Consider the following 19,367-nt stretch of genomic DNA (forward strand, 5'->3'; position numbering starts at 1 on the left):
TGAAGCCATGCAAGTGTAGCTCAAGGGCCTACACTCTAAGCCCCTATGCTATATTGCCACTACATTATACTGGCATACTGTATTATAAGATATTAAGCCATTTATTAATACGGCAGTGGGTGATCTGGCACATACTGAAATTCATAATTGTAAATGTAGTCTAATTGTCAGTGGACAAAGATGTCTTGTAGCTTTGAGTGTAAAGTTTCATCTTGAGACATTAAAAAATATAAAATAAATGTACTATTTTCTGGAGTCAAACTAATAAGTCTACACATCTCTTGAAGTAGCTTCCCAGCTCACCCTGACACCGAACAGTGGCCCTCAGTGCTCATAGCTCTACTGCATAATTCTACCCTTTGACTTTGGCTGACCAATTCAGGAATGCATCTGTGATCCAAGCTGAATCATCCAGGTTTCTCTTTTAGAAGCTTGAAATTTCGACATGTAAGTGGGAGTCCCCATGAATGGCTCTACTCTAGAGAAAGGTGAAATCCCCAGAGCTACCCTTGTTCCTTTTCTTCCCACCTGTGAATTTCATGATACTCTAGTATCTTCCTAGGCAAATGCCCTTTTAAAATAAGCTTGCCTAACTCTGTTTTTCTTACTGCAACCAAAAGAAACTTAAGCAAACTCGGCTTTAAAAAATCCATTGCTCTTTTTGTTATAATTTAAAAGTGCAGAGGAAGGATTTCTTAAAAAGACCAAATGAAGTTTGCATTTGCTTTTTGATCCTGTCAAAGTAATTTTGCAGTTTAGAGTTATGGATTGTGTGTCCCCTGATACTAGTTAAAAATTCTTCCATATTTTAAAAACCAGGGTTCATGGACCCTAAAGGATCTGTGGATAGAACTACATTTTAGTAAGGTTGCAAAAAGTAGATTTCCTTTGTAATCCTATGTATTTTGTGTATTTAAATACATTTTGTTTGTAAGGAGCTTTCTATATTCCTTTTGATAATGAAAGGCAAGTAAACATATGGGATTATTTTCGTCATTGATTCACTCAGCAACTATTTATGAGACTCAAATATATTACAGACATTGTTTTAGGTACTGAAGATACAACAGGGATGAGACAAAGTCTCTGCCCTCATAAAGGAATAAGAAAGAATATGAGGAATATAATTTAAAAATTTCATAGTACTGTTAGTAATGAACTTGGTACATCTATAGTAAGGAGATGAGGGTAGCTTGAAAGTGTGAGAGTATGTGGTGGTAAAATGCCTGTGGAAAGTTTATGAGCAATCCTTAATCTATACCTAATCTTCAAAAGGAATATATCAGCATATATAGGGAACCCTGCAAGAAATCTTATGTAAGAGTAAATAATAAAGCGTTCATTCAATACTACCACCACCACAATGGCAATGATTTTTATGCTTTTTACTTTACCAGTGATTTCATATCTACTACTACAATATAACCTCAGTACTTCTTCCAGATGAGCAGGAGAGAAAATGAAGCCTCAGAAGTTTGAGAAACTTGACCACTTTGAGTAGTGGTAAAACCAACTACACCCTGGTTTCTAAGTTTCCCAACTTTTCTTTCCATTATACCACACTACATCATCTTAACAAAAGACGATTAGTTTCACAGCAGGCAGTGTTGAAATTTCCTTTTATTTACTTCTGTGAGCTACTTGTGAAGTGGGAGAAAGAAGCAACATTATTGGGGTCACACAGAACCTGCTGGTAACAAATTGAACATCTTTTGTCTTCAGGCATAAGCTCAAATCACTTTGGGATGTCATGATAGAACTGGTAGTGGAGGAGTTTAAGAATGTATTACTACAGCAGACTTTTCCCAACCAGAAGATTTAACCATGTAGGGTAGGGGTTGGCCAACTTCAGCCAGCGAACAAATCCAGTTTGCCACCTGTTTTTTGTATGCCTCCTGCGCCCCCCCAAGCCAAAAATGGTATTTACATTTTAAGTGGTTCAGAAAGCACCACAAGAAAAAAAAAACATCATGACACCTGAAAATTATATGAAATTCAAATTTAAGTGTCCATAAATAAAGCTGAAACACAGCCATGCTCATTCGTTCATGTATCACCTGTGACTTCTTTCATGCCTCAACAGCAGTTGAGGACCTGCTGGTCAGTCAAGCCTAAAATATGTACTATCTATCTGGCCTTTAACAGAAAAAGTTAGCTGATCCCTGATCTAGAAGGTCACAGAGTTTTCCAAGGAGTTCATGTTAAAGGTGGTAAAAACATCTGTTTAAATTTTTAAGAAATTAATAACTGCATAGTTATTTAATGGAATGATTTGAGAGCACCCGAGGCATATGAGTCAATGACTATCCTAGGGGCCTGAGAAGCATGCTTGCATCTCATCCACTCAGGCAGCTGATCACTCGGATGACCTCCTTGACATCATGGTGTTTGTGATTATTACAGAGGTTTAAATTGTTTAACTACCAGTCCTACATTTTCAAATTTACTGTCACACAGATTGCTAGTTAAAGACAGCGAACACAAAGAAACTTTTGGTGACATATAATCAATGAGGAGAATAAAAATTCTATGAAGCCTGTAAATCTGCCTTAAGATGACTGTCATCAAATCTGTAAGTTGCATTTATCTAAGTAAAAGGAACCCCTAAAAGACTCAAATATTCTAAAAGTCAGTATTAAAAAGAATATGGTGATGATCATTTTCAAAATTTTCTTGAGTAAAATTTTCTCTTATTTAGAAATTAAAATCAGCTGATTTTGCAAGCAGATTTACAGGCTTCATAGGAGTTTTATGCAATAAATAGTTTTCTAAATATGTTTTTGCAACTTGTCGTATTTAGAAAGGTTACTCCTCTGAATGTTCACTATAGAGGTCCATTTCCCCTTGATTTGTAATCTTCCTTCATAAAGCTTTGGGTTGTGATCCAATTTTTAACAATATAGGTTCCCAACGTTTTTGTAACTGAAAAACAATGACATTCTTCTTGAAAGCTTTAACACTTACCTATTAAAAAAATGTTGAGAAACACTGTACCAAAGAATAGGAAAAATAAGTGATAATATTTATTCACTCTACATATTCATTCATTATTCTTCCAGCAAACAGATGAGTAGAAACTCTTTGCCAGCCTTGTAGAAAAAAGCCAAGAGATAACTGACAGTCTTTGTTTTCAAGGAGCTTACAGTCTGGTAGCTAGAAAAGTGACAAGTACACCGATTGTTAAAATTCAGTTTGTTAACTTCTTTAATAGATGTAAAGTAAGGTGCTCACAGATGTAAAGAAGCTGCTACTTTATAATCTAGAACAAAAATGAACTCAGTTCCTGGTGGTGAAAACAGAAGATAGACACTCTTTTCAAAAAGGATGCACTTTAGTTACAGATATCAAGGAAGGCAGGGTCTAGTGAATGTTTATCTAGAAAAAAGGATAAATTAAATATTCTCAACAGATGACCAAATTCTCCTTTTCTCTTAATTTCCAGAGAGCTTACACAATACCTTCATTCAAAACTTTTGGGAGTCAGATGTGTTTTGTAATTAAGAACTTTTTAGTTTTGAAAGGTAAGTTTAAATCCATTATAACTGTTAAAAAATGTACTAAAATTAAAAAGAAAACAACAAAAAACCATAAGTTTTTAATGCCTAAAACATACATCAAAGACTGCTCTGTACCAAAAGATAATTTTAGGCTTCTTGTTGCTGATAATAACTGATTCAAAAAGAACAAACTATCATGAATTGATGAACAGATACATAAAATGTAGTACCATCCATACAATGGAATATTATTTGGCCATAAAAAGGAATGAAATTCTGACACATGCTACAACATGGATGAAACTTGAAAACATTATGCTAAGTGAAAGGAGCAAGACACAAAGAGCAGAATAATGTATGATTATATGTATATAAAATGTCCAGAATAGGCAAATATATAGAGACAAAAAGAAGATTAATGATTGCCAGGGGCTTGGAGTAGAGGGGAATGAAGAGTGACTGCTAAGGGGTACAGGGTTTCTTTCTGGGGTGATGAAAATGTTCTGGAATTAGTGGTAATTGATGTACAACATTCTGAATACACCAAAAAGCACTGAATTGTACAATTTAAAATTGTGAAATTTATAACAAATTATATTTTAATAAAGCTGTCATCAATTTTTTTCTATGAAGAAGAATGAACTCATTTTATCAGAGAATTTTCAATCTCTAAAGTATTAAAAATAAACTGCTAAGATGAACTATCCTAGGGAACTATTTCTGTTTGTGACTGTGAATAACCACATTGATCTTGTAAGATATAGCTAAAAGAAAGTAGTAATAAAGTTCTTCAGACACTTCACGTTTAAAAATCTAAGCACATACACAAAAATCTAAAACATGGAACACATATAATTAGTATGGATAAGTAAAGAAACATAAGAAAAGAATCAAATGATAGACTAAACCTGGTTTAGACTATAGTTTGTCCTTACTTCAAACACATAACAAAAATTAAAAATTCCAATCAGATGATGAAAATAGTCCTAAAGAGTTAATCTGGTATATTTTTTTCCCTCTAAATTCAAAGTCCAAATTCTTTTTATTCCAAATTAAGTTAGGAAATATTTATAAACCAATCTACAACCACTACAACAGGATCACTGTGAACAATGGTATTTGGGAACTGGAATAAATTTAAAATTGAAGATTCAATCAGAAGAATGAAAGAATGAAGAAATTAGAATCTGTCTGAATTTGAACCTGAAGTTTTAACATAGAAAAGGTGAATTTTAGAGCAAAAAACAAACAAGAAAAGAGACAGCAAAGTCCACCAAAATCTATGTTCATTTACTTGGGTCCCATACTGATGTTCCAGTTAGGCTTGAGCTGAAGATATTACTATCTAGAATACTTAAATTGGCTTGATGATTCAGGTGTTAAGATCAACTGAATGACTGCTTCCACTGGTAAATCACAACTAGTCAGCAATGGGTAAAGAGAGAAATTTACTCCAGTGGTTTGGGAAAGTCTACAGTGAAATTACAACTGCATAATCTTCATATATATATATGAAAATTTATACATATACTGAAAATTTATAAGAAGACTCAAAAAGCTTTATATATGTAGCAAGAAACACTTTCTTTAATATTCATAGAAAATAAATTGTAACAGGATAAAATTCTTACCAAATTACCAATATTTATTTAGTTATATATTTTTTATACTTTGTGTCTTATTCCTATTGGGCAACGTAAGTAAAATAAGTAAATTTCAATTTATAAATATAACATAATAATATGATTACTAGATTCTAGGAAATGACCATGAGATAAATTCAAGCAGCTCCCAATATTTACTTTAATATGTGGTAAATCACAACAACACTATTAAAAATTCTTTTATTTGTTTTGGTTTTTTAAGATCATAATATAAGTTTATTACTAGAAAGCTTAATAATATAAAGTATAAAATATAATTGGATCTAGGTAATTTAGCAAAATATGAGCTTCCCAATCATTTTATAGAAACTGCTATCTCTTGAACAGTTTGTATAAAATAATGTGGTATGTTTGAAGTATGAGAAAAAAGAGAATTCAGAATTCTTTCATAAGTAGTACACTCAACATTGGAGATAGAAAGGGATGATGGGTAGGTACATATACGTGACAATAACATAGCAATAGCAACTGATTTGTATGAAAATCAGTCTATAGGTCCTGTTTAGGATGAAGAAATTGGCTAACACTTGCAGCTGGAAGTAAGTAGTTTTATAGCTTTACTTTTCTTTTTGGAATGAAAATTATATTAAAATAACATGTAAAGAGGGACTTCCCTGGCGGTGCAGTGGTTAAGACTTTGCCTTCTAATGCAGGAGGTGAGTGTTTGATACCTGGTTGGGGAGCTAAGATCGCACATGCCTCGTGGCCAAAAAAACAAAACATAAAACAGAAGCAATACAGTAACAAATTCAATAAAGACTTTAAAAATGGTCTACAGCAAAAAAATCTTTACAAAAAAAACCCATGTAAAGATACTGTGATCAGGAGACCTTCAAGATGGAGGAGGAGTGAGACTTGGAGATCACCTTCCTCCCCACAAATACATCAGAAGTACATCTACATGTGCAACAACTCCTACAGAACACCTACTGAACGCTAGCAGAAGACCTCAGACTTCCCAAAAGGCAAGAAACTCCCCACGTAGCTGGGTAGGGCAAAAGAAAAAAGAAAAAACAGAGACAAAAGAATAGGGCAGGACCTGCCCCTCTGGAAGGGAGCTGTGAAGGAGCAAAGGTTTCCACACACTAGGAAGCCGCTTTATGGGCAGAGATGTGGGGTGGTGAGGGGGAATCTTCGGAGCCATGGAGGAGAGCACAGCAATAGGGGTGCAGAGGGCAAAATGGAGAGATTCTGGGACAGAGGATAGGTGCCGACCAGCACTCACCAGCCCGAGAGGCTTGTCTGCTCACCCGCCAGGGCGGGTGGGGGCTGGGAGCTGAGGCTCCAGCTTCTGAGGTCAGATGCCAGGGAGAGGACTGGGGTTGACTGTGTGAACACAGCCTGAAGGGGGCAAGTGCACCACAGCTAGCCGGGAGGGAGTCTGGAAATGCCTAAGAGGCAAGAGACCATTGTTTCCGGGTGCGCGAGGAGATTCAGAGCACCACCTAAACGAGCTCCAGAGATGGATGCGAGCCACGGCTATCAGCGTGGACACTAGAGACGGGAATGAAACACTAAGGCTGCTGCTGCAGTCACCAAGAAGCCTGTGTGCAAGCACAGGTCACTATCCATACCTCCTCTCCTGGTAGCCTGTGCAGCCCGCCACTGACAGGGTCCCGTGATCTAGGGACAACTTCCCCAGGAGAACACACAGCACACCTCAGGCTGGTGCAACGTCACGCCAGCCTCTGCCACCACAGGCTTGTCCTGCATTCCGTACCTCTCCCTCCCGCTGGCCTGAGTGAGCCAGAGCCCCTGAATCAGCTGTTCCTTTAAGCCCCTTCTGTCTGAGCAAAGAAAAGACACCCTCAGGTGACCTACATGTAGAGGTGGGGCCAAATACAAAGCTGAACCCCAGGAGCTGTGAGAACAAAGAAGAGAAAGGGAAATCTCTCCGTGCAGCCTCAGGAGCAGCGGATTAAATCCCCACAATCAACTTGATGTACCCTGCATCTGTGGAATACCTGAATAGACAACGAATCATCCCAAATTGAGGAGGTGGACTTTGGGAGCAACTGTAGACTTGGGGTTTCCTTTCTGCATCTAATTTGTTTCTGGTTTTATGTTTATCTTAGTTTAGTACTTAGAGTTTATTATGATTGGTGGATTTGTTTATTGATTTGGTTACTCTCTTCCTTTTAATATATAGATATAAATATATTTTCCCTTTTTCTCTTTTTATGAGTGTGTATGTATATGCTTCTTTGTGTGACTTTGTCTATATAGCTTTGCTTTTACCATTTGTCCTAGGGTTCTGTCTGTCGTTTTTGTGTGTGTGTGTGTGTGTATAGTTTTTAGTGCTGCTTATCATTGGTGGATTTGTTTTTTGGTTTCGCTGCTCTCTTCTTTCTTTCTATTTTTTAAAATTACTTTTCAAGATTTTATTATTAATAATTTAAATTTTTTTTATTTTAATAACTTTCTTTTCTTTTCTTTCTTTCTTTCTTTCTTTCTTTCTTTTTCTCTGAGCCACATGGCTGACAGGGGTCTTGGGGCTCCGGCTGGGTGTCCGGCCTGTGCCTCTGAGGTGGGAGAGCCAACTTCAGGACACTGGTCCACGAGAGATATCCCGGCTCCACGTAATATGAAACAGCGAAATCTCTCCCAGAGATCTGCATCTCAACGGTAAGACCGAGTTCCACTCAACGACCAGAAAGCTAGAGTGCTGGACACCCTATGCCACACAACTAGCAAGACAGGGATACAACCTGACCCATTAGCAGAGTGGCTGCCTGAAAACATAATACGGTCACAAACACCCCAAAACACACCTCCGGACGCAGTCCTGCCCACCAGAAAGACAAGATCCAGCCTCAGCCACCAGAACAAAAGGCACCAGTCCCCTCCATGAGAAAGCTTACACAAGCCACTGAACCAACTTTAGCCACTGCGGGAAGACACCAAAAACAACGGGAACTATGAACCTGCAGCCTGTGAAAAGGATATCCCAAACACAGTAAGTTAAGCAAAATGAGAAGGCAGAGAAACACACAGCAGAAAAAGGAGCAAGGTAAAAACCCATCAAACCAAACAAATAAAGAGGAACTAGGCAGTCTACCTGAAAAAAAAATTCAGAGTAATGATAGTAAAGGTGATCCAAAATCTTGGAAATAGAATGGAGAAAATACAAGAAATGTTTAACAAGGACCTAGAAGAACTAAAGAGCAAACAAACAATGATGAACAACACAATAAATGAAATTAAAAATTCTCTAGAAGGAATCAATAGCAGAATAACTGAGGCAGAAGAAAGGCTAAGTGACCTAGAAGATAAAATAGTGGAAATAACTACCACAGAGCAGAATAAAGAAAAAAGAATGAAAAGAACTGAGGACACCCTCAGAGACCTCTGGGACACCATTAAATGCACCAACATTTAAATTATAGGGGTCCCAGAAGAAGAAGAGATAAAGAAAGAGACTGAGAAAATATTTGAAGAGATTATAGTTGTAAACTTCCCTAATATGGGAAAGGAAATAGTCAATCAAGTCCAGGAAGCAAAGAGAGTCCCATACAGGAAAAATTCAAGGAGAAACACGCCAAGACACATATTAATCAAACTATCAAAAAATAAATACAAAGAAAAATATTAAAAGCAGCAAGGGAAAAACAACAAATAACATACAAGGGAATCCCCATAAAGTTAACAGCTGAACTTTCAGCAGAAACTCTGCAAGCCAGAAGGGAGTGGCAGGACAGATTTAAAGTGATGAAAGGGAAAAACCTACAACCAAGATTACTCTAGCTGGCAAGGATTTCATTCAGATTTGACAGAGAAATTAAAACATTTATAGACAAGCAAAAGATAAGAGAATTCAGCACCACCAAACCAGCTTTACAACAAATGCCAAAGGAACTTCTCTAGGCAGGAAACACAAGAGAAGGAAAAGACCTACAAAAACAAACCCAAAACAAGTAGGAAAATGGTAATAGGAACATACATAATGATAACTACCTCAAACGTAAATGCATTAAAGCTCCAACCAAAAGACATAGACTGGCTGAACTGATAAAAAAACAAGACCCATATATATGCTGTCTACAAGAGAGCACTTCAGACCTAGGGACACATACAGACTGATAGTGAGGGGACGGAAAAAGATATAACATGCAAATGGAAATCAAAAGAAAGCTGGAGTAGCAATTTTCATATGACAAAATAGACTTTGAAATAAAGACTATTACAAGAGACAAAGAAGGACACTATATAATGATGAAGGGAGCAATCCAAGAAGAAGATATAACAATTGTAAATATTGTAACTTTGTAAACACCTAACATAGGAGTACCTCAATATATAAGGAAAATGCTAACAGCCATAAAGGGGGAAATCGACAGTAACACAATCATAGTAGGGGAATTTAACACCCCACTTTCACCAATGGACAGATCATCCAAAATGAAAATAAATAAGGAAACACAAGCTTTAAATGACACATTAAACAAGATGGACTTAACTGATAATTTTAGGACATTCCATCCAGAAACAACAGAATACACTTTCTTCTCAAGTGCTCATGGAACATTGTCCAGGATACATCATATCCTGGGTCACAAATGAAGCCTTGGTAAATTTAAGAAAACTGAAATCATATCAAGTATCTTTTCCGACCACAATGCTATGAAACTAGATATCAATTACAGGAAAACGTCTGTAAAAAATATAAACACATGGAGGCTAAACAATACACTACTAAATAGCCAAGAGATCACTGAAGAAATCAAAGAGGAAATCAAAAACTACCTAGAAAGAAATGACAATGAAAACACAAAGACCCAAAACCTATGGGATGCAGCAAAAGCAGTTCTAAGAGTCAAGTTTATAGCAATACAATCATACCTCAAGAAACAAGAAACATCTCAAATAAACAACCTAACCTTACACCTAAAGCAATTAGAGAAAGAAGAACAAAAAACCCTCAAAGATAGCAGAGGAAAGAAATTATACAGATCAGATCAGAAATAAATGAAAAAGAAATGAAGAAAACAATAGCAAACATCAATAAAACTAAAAGCTGGTTCTTTGAGAAGATAAACTAGATTGATAAACCATTAGCCAGACTCGTCAATAAAAAAAGGGAGAAGACTCAAATCAATAAGATTAGAAATGAAAACGGAGAAGTAACAACTGACACTGCAGAAATACAAAGGATCATGAGAGATTACTACCAGCAACTCTATGCCAATAAAATGGACAACCTGGAAGAAATGGACAAATTCTTGGAAAAGCACAACCTTCCAAGAGTGAACCAGGAAGAAATAGAAAATATAAACAGACCAATCACAAGCACTGAAATTGAGAGTGTGATTAAAAATCTTCCAATAAACAAAAGCCCAGGACCAGATGCCTTCACAGGTGAATTCTATCAAACATTTAGAGAAGAGCTAACATTTATCCTTCTCAAACTCTTCCAAAATATAGCAGAGGGAGGAACACTCCCAAACTCATTCTACGAGGCCACCATCACCCTGATACCAAAACCAGAGAAAGATGTCACAAAGAAAGAAAACTACAGGCCAATATCACTGATGAACATAGATGCAAAAATCCTCAACAAAATACTAGCAAACAGAATCCAACAGCACATTAGAAGGATCATACAGTATAATCAAGTGGGGTTTATCCTAGGAGTGCAAGGATTGTTCAATATATGTAAATCAATCAATGTGATACACCATGTTAAGAAATTGGAGGATAAAAACCATATGATTATCTCAATAGATGCAGAAAAACTTTCGACAAAATTCAACACCCATTTAAGATAAAAACCCTCCAGAAAGTAGTCATAAAGGGAACTTACCTTAACATAATAAAGGTCATATAGGAGAAACCCAGAGCCAACATCATTCTTAATGGTGAAAACTGAAACCATTTCCTCTAAGATCAGGAACAAGATAAGGTTGTCCACTGTTACCACTATTATTCAACATAGTTTTGGAAGTTTTAGCCACAGCAATCAGAGAAGAAATAGAAATAAAAGGAATCCAAATCAGAAAAGAAGAAGTAAAACTGTCACTCTTTGCAGATGACATGATACTATACAAAGAGAATCCTAAAGATGCTACCAGAAAACTACTAGAGCTAATCAATGAATCTGGTAAAGTAGCAGGATCCAAAATTAATGCACAGAAATCTTTTGCATTCCTATACACTAAAGATGAAAAATCTGAAAGAGAAATTAAGGAAACACTCCCATTTACCATTGCAACGACAACAAAAACAAACCTAAGAATTAACCTACCTAAGGAGACAAAGGACCTGTATGTAGAAAACTGTAAGACACTGATGAAAGAAATCAAAGATGATACAAAGAGATGGAGAGATATACCATGTTCTTGGATTGGAAGAATCAACATTGTGAAAATGACTTTACTACCCAAGGCAATCTACAGATTCAATGCAATCCCTATGAAATGACCACTGGCATTTTTCACAGAACTAGAACAAAAAATTTCACAATTTGTATGGAAACACAAAAGTCCCCGAATAGCCAAAGCAACCTTGAGAAAGGAAAACGGAGCTGGAGGAATCAGGCTCCTGGACTTCAGAGTATATTACAAAGCTACAGTAATCAAGACAGTATGGTACTGGCACAAAAGCAGAAATATAGATCAATGGAACAGGATAGAAAGCCCAGAGATATACCTATGCACATATGGTCACCCTATATTTGATGAAGGAGGCAAGAATATACAATGGAGAAAGACAGCCTCTTCAATAAGTGGTGCTGGGAAAACTGGACAGCTATATGCATAAAAATCAAACTGGACTCCTTACTCACACCATATACAAAAATAAGCTCAAAATGGATTAAAGACTTAAATATAAGAGCTGAAACCATAAAGATTCTTGAAGAAAACAAAGAGAGTATGTTCTTTGCCATCAGTCTTAGCAATATTTTTTTGGACATGTCTCCTCAGGCAAGGGAAACAAAAGCAAAAATAAACCAATGGAAATATATCAGACCAAAAAGCTTTTGCACAGCAATGGAAATTATCAACAAAATGAAAAAGCTGCATATTGAATGGGAGAAAAACATTTGCAAGCAATATATATGATAAGGGGTTAATATCTAAAATACACAATGAAATCATACAACTCAATAGGAAAAAAAAAAGTCCTATTAAAAAATGTGCACGGAATCTGAATAGAAAATTTTCCAAAGAAGACATACAGATGGCCAACAGGCACATAAAAAGATGCTCTACATCACTAATCATGAGTAAACCACAATGAGATATCACCTCACGCCTGTCAAAATGGCTATTATCAGAAGGACAACAAATAACAAGTGTTAGAATGTGGAGGAAAGGGAACACTTAAGCACTGGTGGTGAGAATGTAAATTGCTGTAGTCACTGTGGAGTACAGTATAGAATTATCTCAAAAAATTAGAACTACCATATGATCCAGCAATTCCACTTCTGGATATTTTCCCAAAGAAAACAAAAAAACTAATTTAAAAAGATATATGCACATTATATACATATAATGTTCACAGAAGCATTATTCACAATAGCAAAGATATGGAAGTAGCCTAAGTGCCCTCTGACAGACGAATGGCTAAGGAAGACGTGGTATATATATACACACATGCACAGTGGAATATTACTCATCCATAAAGGATGAAATCTTTCCATTTGCCACAACATGGATGGACCCATAGGGTATCATGTTAAGTGAAATGAATTAGACAGAGAAAGACAAATACCATATGACTTCACCGATATGTGGAATCTAAAAAACAAAATAAGTGAACAAACATAACAAAACAAAACAGAGTCATAGATACAGAGAACAAACAGGTGGTTGCCAGAGGGGAGGAGGGGAGGAGGATGAGTGAAATAGGTGAGGGAAATTAAGAGGTACAAACTTCCAGTTACAAAATAAATGAAACATGGGAATGAAATAGAGAGTATGGGAAATATAGTGAGTAATAATGTATTTGTATGGTGACATAGTAACTAGATTTACTGTGATCATTTTGTAATGAAAAGAAATATGGAATCACTATGTTGTCACCAGGTACTAATCTAGTGATGTAGGTCAATTATACTTCAAAAAACAAACAACCAAATATACTCAAAGAAAAAGAGAACAGATTTGTGGCTAACAGAGGAAAGGGGAAGGACAGAGGAAACTGGATGAAGGTGGTCAAATGTACAAACTTCCAGTTATAAAGTAAATAAATACTAGGGATGTAATATACAACATGATTAATATGATTAAACTGCTGTATGTTATATGTGAAAGTTGTTGGGAAAGTGAATCCTAAGCGTTCTTTCTCATCACAAGTAAAATACATTTCTTTATTTTATACCTATATGAGATGATGGAGGTTCACTAAACTTATTGTGGTAATCATTTCATGATGTACTTAAGTCAAATCATTATGCTGTACACTTTAAACTTATACAGTGTTATATGTTAATTATATCTCAATAGACCTGGAAGCAAAAACCTTCTGTATTCTTGGAGAAATCAAATGAAGAAGTTACAATATATTATACCAATATTAATGAAAAAGAGAAGTAATAATAAGGGTTAAAAATCACATTTGGATTTCGAAACTTTTTAAATACAAAAAGATGTTTAATAAATCCTATGCAGAAGCATTACTGGAGACATTTAATTAAAATTTAATTTGCTTTAAATAAATTCTTTTACTATAACTTATAGAAGAGAGGCACTTGGTGACACTATTTCTATTAACTTTATACTTCATGAAAGTATTTGCTTTGTTATGAAAAGTTTTGGTTTAAAGTTTCTAAGAAAAACAAGTAATTAAACAGAAAAGTTGGGGAATGAAGAGTCCATATAAGTGACAGACAAAAGAATCTATAAAAATAACTAATAGTCAAGTGATGCTTATAGGCAACTTAAAAAAAATTAACTGACTGCTAAAAATGTAAAACAAGAAGTAGGTATATAGCAAGATCACAAAATTGTTTCTAGTCACACATTTCACTTAGAAGAAATGAAATCTTATAATTTAAGCCTATTAGAGTAGTTATCTGGGTGAAGCAAAAACACAGTACAATGTCATGATTTCATGTCTTCAAAACTGTATGACATGCAAGCTATGTAAAATCCATTAATTAACTAATGTGGAATAAAGCAAGGAAAGTTCTACTAATTACACATTGTTGAATATTTTCAAGTCCCATACATAGAGATTAAAGTATAACTGCATAATATAAAGTAAAAATAAACAGATTTGTACAATTAGCAAGAAGCCCCAAACAAATTATACACTATATGTATTTTCATATAATATAACCCTTCCTTCTGGTTTGCTCTTCATCGACTTTCTTGTTCTCTAACCCCTCACATTTTAAAACTTAGCCCCAAGACCCAGATTTATGCAGTCCATCCTACCCACTCTAGCTCATAGTATGCTTCCCTTTCTCTGGACTCTTGGTTGAGAGTACTACCCACTTAAAAGTCATGAGACAGAGCAAAAAGCCAACTGATTTTTTCCCATAGCACAGAGATAATCCATCGTATGTTTATTTCTAAGGTAATTTAAAAAAATTTATTAAAGTAATTCATAATGCTGATAAAATTCAAAGAGCACTGCAGGTTGTAAAGTGAAAAATAAAAGCCCCATCTCTCTCTCCACAGATGAACACCATTATAATTTCCTTCATATCTCATTCTACAGATTTTATACACCTGTCTTAGAAACTCTTGGGGACAAATGTATTTAGGAATCTTGAGTTTTTCAGATTTAGAAAGATAATTTCATGCATTTATTGAATTTTACCACTAACACCAGTCAATGGTGTCCAGCCAGCAGCTCACAGTCAAAGACATTCATGTTATCTGTAGTGAATATTCACCCTTTGATATAAACGTAGAACATAAATAATTTCACATATTAACAAGTAGCGTTTATTTTTTCCCTCAGAGGATGTTTTATTACTTCAGCTTTGTTAAGATATAATTGGTATATTTCTGTACAACGTGATAATTTGATACACATAGTGCAAAATGATTACCTCAGTAAGGTTAGTTAACCCATCTATCACCTCACTTACAGTTTTGTGTGTGTGTGTGTGTGTGTGTTTGTGGTGAGAACATTTAAGATCTACTCTCTTTGCAACTTTCAAGTATATAGTATAGTATTGTTAACTATAGGCACCATGCTAAATATTAGATCCCAAGAACTTATTCCTCTTATAACTGGGAGTTTGTATACTTTGACCAAAATCTCCCCATTTCCCCTACTTCCCAGCCCTTGGCAATCACCCTTCTAATCTCTGTTTCTATGAGTTTGATTTTTTTTTAAAGATTTCACATATATGTGAGATCATGCAGTATTTGTCTTTCTCTGTGTGACATATTTCACTAAGCATAATGCCCTCACGGTCCATCCATGTTGTCACAAATGGGAGGATTTGCTTCTCTTTTTACGGCTGAATAATATTCATATATACATACATATAGATATACAGTCATATGTAAATATATATGTGATATGTATATATCACATTTTCACATATATATCCCATTTTCATTATGCATTCATTCATCAATGGACACAGGTTGTTTCCATGTTGTGGCTATAGTGAATAATGTTGCAATAAGCATGGGGGTGCAGGTATCACTTTGAGATAATGATTTCATTTCCTTCCAATATATTCCCGGAAGTGGGATATATATATGCAGATGTGGGGCCATATGGTAGATCTATTTTTAATTTTTTCCATAATGTTTTCCATAATGGATGTACCAATTTACATTTACCCTTAGGGTTCCCTTTTCTCCACACCATTGCCAACACATGTTGTTTATTTATTTTTTGATAACAGCCACTCTTACAGGTGTGAGGTGGTATCTCATTATGGTTTGATTTGCATTTCCCTGATGATTAGCGAGGCTGAACTCCTTTCCCGGTACCTGTTGGCCACCTGTATGTCTTTTTTTGAAAAATGTCTATTCAGGTCCTGTGCCCATTTTTAAACCAGATTGTTCACTTTTTGGCTATTGAGTTGTACGAGTTCTTCATATATTTTGGATATTAACCTTTTATCTGGTGTGTGGTCATAAATAGCTTTTAAATTCTCAGTGAACTCAGGTGGGCTCTTAATGTTCCTAGGTCAGTCAGGTTTTACCGCCAAAATGTACTGAGGGAAAAAGAACCTTTTGTATTTCAGAGCCTTTTTCCTTTTAGAATTGCAATTATAGACCTGTATTAACTCTACCCATGGAAACATAATATATTACCATATACCTAAATGATAAATTGTGTCCTTTAATTCATTCACATGCTTCACTATAAATGAAACACAATCTTGTTCTTAGTCATGGTATTCAATGACTGAAATCTAAGAACACTACATATTTGACTCTCACTAAATACAGGTAGTAACTTAGTACCCACTAGTAAAGGGTCTCATTGTTGAGTTATTTCTGGATTTGTGTATATTTCCTAGAAGCAGCTTATACAGAGAATTCAGAAAAGATAACTCAGTTAGTTGGGTCAAGTGAAAATGCTCTATCACATGGCATGTGGTGTATTCATTCAATGTATAACTATTGTCTCCAACACTGCAACATCATGCCTTGCATTGCTTCTGGATGTATCCCATCCACATTCCCTCTTTGCTATTGATTGTGGGTTATAATTATTTATATCTTTTATATATGTTTGGTTCAGCTTTTGATATTTGTCTCTTTTCATTTCCAACTTCTTTTTTGCCCCCTCTGTATGTTCTCTTACCAGCTGTTTTCACTAGATGTTCAATCTGGCTAATAATCCTTCCAACTCTTTTGATATTTTGTAAGCATTTGTTTCATAGTCTCATAAAGTTTTTACACACTAAAATTTTTAAGGATTTTGAGTTAACAAATGATCAGAAACACATAAAATCCGTATAAACAATTTTATATACTATATTAAGTTCAAAATAAGTACGATGTTCATTTTTAAAACTGCATAATATAAGCTCAGGTGTAAAAAGATTAAATATGTAAGTGCTCTGAAATACACTCCTGCCTTAAATGGTCACTACCTGCCTGTCACCTCAATTTTTTAAAAATTATTTATTTATTTTTGCTATACAGTAAGTCCTTGTTGGTTATCCCTCTTAAGCACAGCACTGTGTACTCATCAATCCCAAACTCCCAGTCCATCCCCACCCCCCTCAATTTTTTAATTGAGATCTATCTTATATTTGCCACCTGCTAATATAGTAAGAATAAGAAGCATGGTTTACTAAGGATCATTTGATGCTTGTACATTTATGTCTAGAATGAGCATGTAAAAACCATGTTCAGCTAAACCTTGGGGAAACATATCTAAGTTTTGTATAAATATAAATAAGCATATATGTATTCCTTTTAAAATTATTAAGATGAGAACATTCTATGTATAATGTCCTATAACTCAGTTAAAAAAAATTTAGCAAGAGTATCCTTCCATTATACCACAGACATCTGCTTGTTTAGACTGGATGAGACCTAAGTCATGCAGCTGAATGCAGCTGGAGAAAAACCAATAAATATACTGACTGGTCTCACTTTTAAATTCATGAAGAACTCAAGTGGGCTCTTAACACTCTCAGCCAATCATAGTATAATTTCTTAATCCATTCAATCTCTCATTTTCCTAGATAATGTCTTCACACCTTCTGTTCCTTGAGTCCTCTCTCTAGCACTCCACATCTAGTCTGTCAGGAATCCAGTTGATTTAATTTCAAATTACATCCAAGCTCCAATGACCTCTCACCACTTCCACTGCTATTCCTCTGGTCTAAGGCACCATTATTTCCAAATTACATCCCAGGTTTTACACTTGCTCCCCATCAGTCTATTTGTAACAATTATCATTGGTAAAACCAGAGTAAGCTTTTCAAAACTTTGTCAGATCATGTTACTTCTCTGCTAAGACAAAGTCCAATGGATATCATTATCTTTTTGGCCCCATATCCTACCACTATCCCTCTTGCTCTGCTAAACACACTGGCCTCTAACCCTTTTATTTAAAACATCTGACATGTCCCTCTCCTAAGGAGTCAACACTGGTTGTTCTCGCTACCTGGGAACATTCTTTCCTCATATATCCACATGACTAACCCCCTTGCTTCTTTTAAGTCTTTGCTTAAATTTGCTCTTTCTTGATAAGACTTACCCTGCTAATCATATTTAACATTGCAACACCTTCTCCTAATTCCACTGACACTGCCAATGCAACTTACTCTGTTTTATGTTTTTTTTTCCATAGCACACATTATCTTCTGAGGTACAACACTATGTATTTATTATGATTATTTTTAAATGTCCCTCTCCCACCACTTGAATGTAAGCTCCATAAAGGGTTTGGATCTTTGTTTTGTTCACTGATCCCAAGCACCTAAAACACTGCCTGGCACAAAGTAGGCCCTCAATAAATATTTGAGAAAAAAAATGAACAAAAGTTTATTCATTTAATTTAAATAGTTAATATATATATTATTTGAATAATTTTTAAAAGCTTAAAATATTTTATAGTAAAATCTACCTCCCACTCCTGTTCTCCATCTAATTCCTATTCTCTCTCCATGAGATAATGTCATCACTGTTATTATTTCCTTGTGTATCCTTGCAGTGATTTTTCTGCATAAGCGTATAAAAATGAACATTCTCTTCCCCATTATCTTTGAACCACAAAGGTAGCATCCTATACATACTGTTCTGTATGTGTAATATTTTAATTTTAATTGTAACTTGAAAAAATAGACCATGAAGATTTTTCTTTATTAGAAATAGCAAGTTCCTGGTTTGCTTTTAACAGCTGCATGGTATTTCATCTGGATAGCCCATAGTTAAATTTGTCCCATATAGATGCACATTAGGTCTCTCCAACATTTGCTATTAAATATTGCTAAGAATAACTTTGTATCTATCTCATAAAGTAATATATCAGTGGATAAACTCCTAGAAGTAATTAACTAGGTCATTGGAAAACATGCTTTTCTAATTTTGACAGATCTGCCAATTACCCTCCATACGATTTGTGTCAATATACAGTCCACCAGGAACATAAAAGAATGCCTCCATTCTCACCAAAACTATTATATCCAATTTTGAGAATTTCAGAAATTCCAATAGGTGACAGGTAGTATTTCACGGTGGCTTTTCTTTTATTAAGAGTGAAGTTGAAATTTTCATATGCTTATGAGGCATTTGTATTTCTTTTTCTGTAAACAGCCTGTTCATATACT

General features: G+C 35.2%; 1 protein-coding gene across 16 annotated transcripts in view; it reads right to left on the reverse strand.

The window, feature by feature from the left end:
* Positions 1-19,367, reverse strand: part of MBD5 (methyl-CpG binding domain protein 5) — a 417,388-nt gene that overhangs the window by 249,780 nt on the left and 148,241 nt on the right. The window contains exon 1 of one of the 16 annotated variants that reach the window (XM_081241892.1): positions 2,965-3,149. The exons of the other annotated variants lie outside the window; for them this stretch is intronic. The gene's annotated coding sequence lies outside the window, so the exon portion shown is untranslated. Of the gene's footprint in view, positions 1-2,964; positions 3,150-19,367 lie in introns of those variants that run through there. 16 annotated transcript variants of the gene reach the window in all.

The sequence above is a fragment of the Mesoplodon bidens genome, assembly GCF_964165515.1.
Source record: "Mesoplodon bidens genome assembly, chromosome: 8".
In the NCBI taxonomy this organism is placed as follows: domain Eukaryota; kingdom Metazoa; phylum Chordata; class Mammalia; order Artiodactyla; family Ziphiidae; genus Mesoplodon; species Mesoplodon bidens.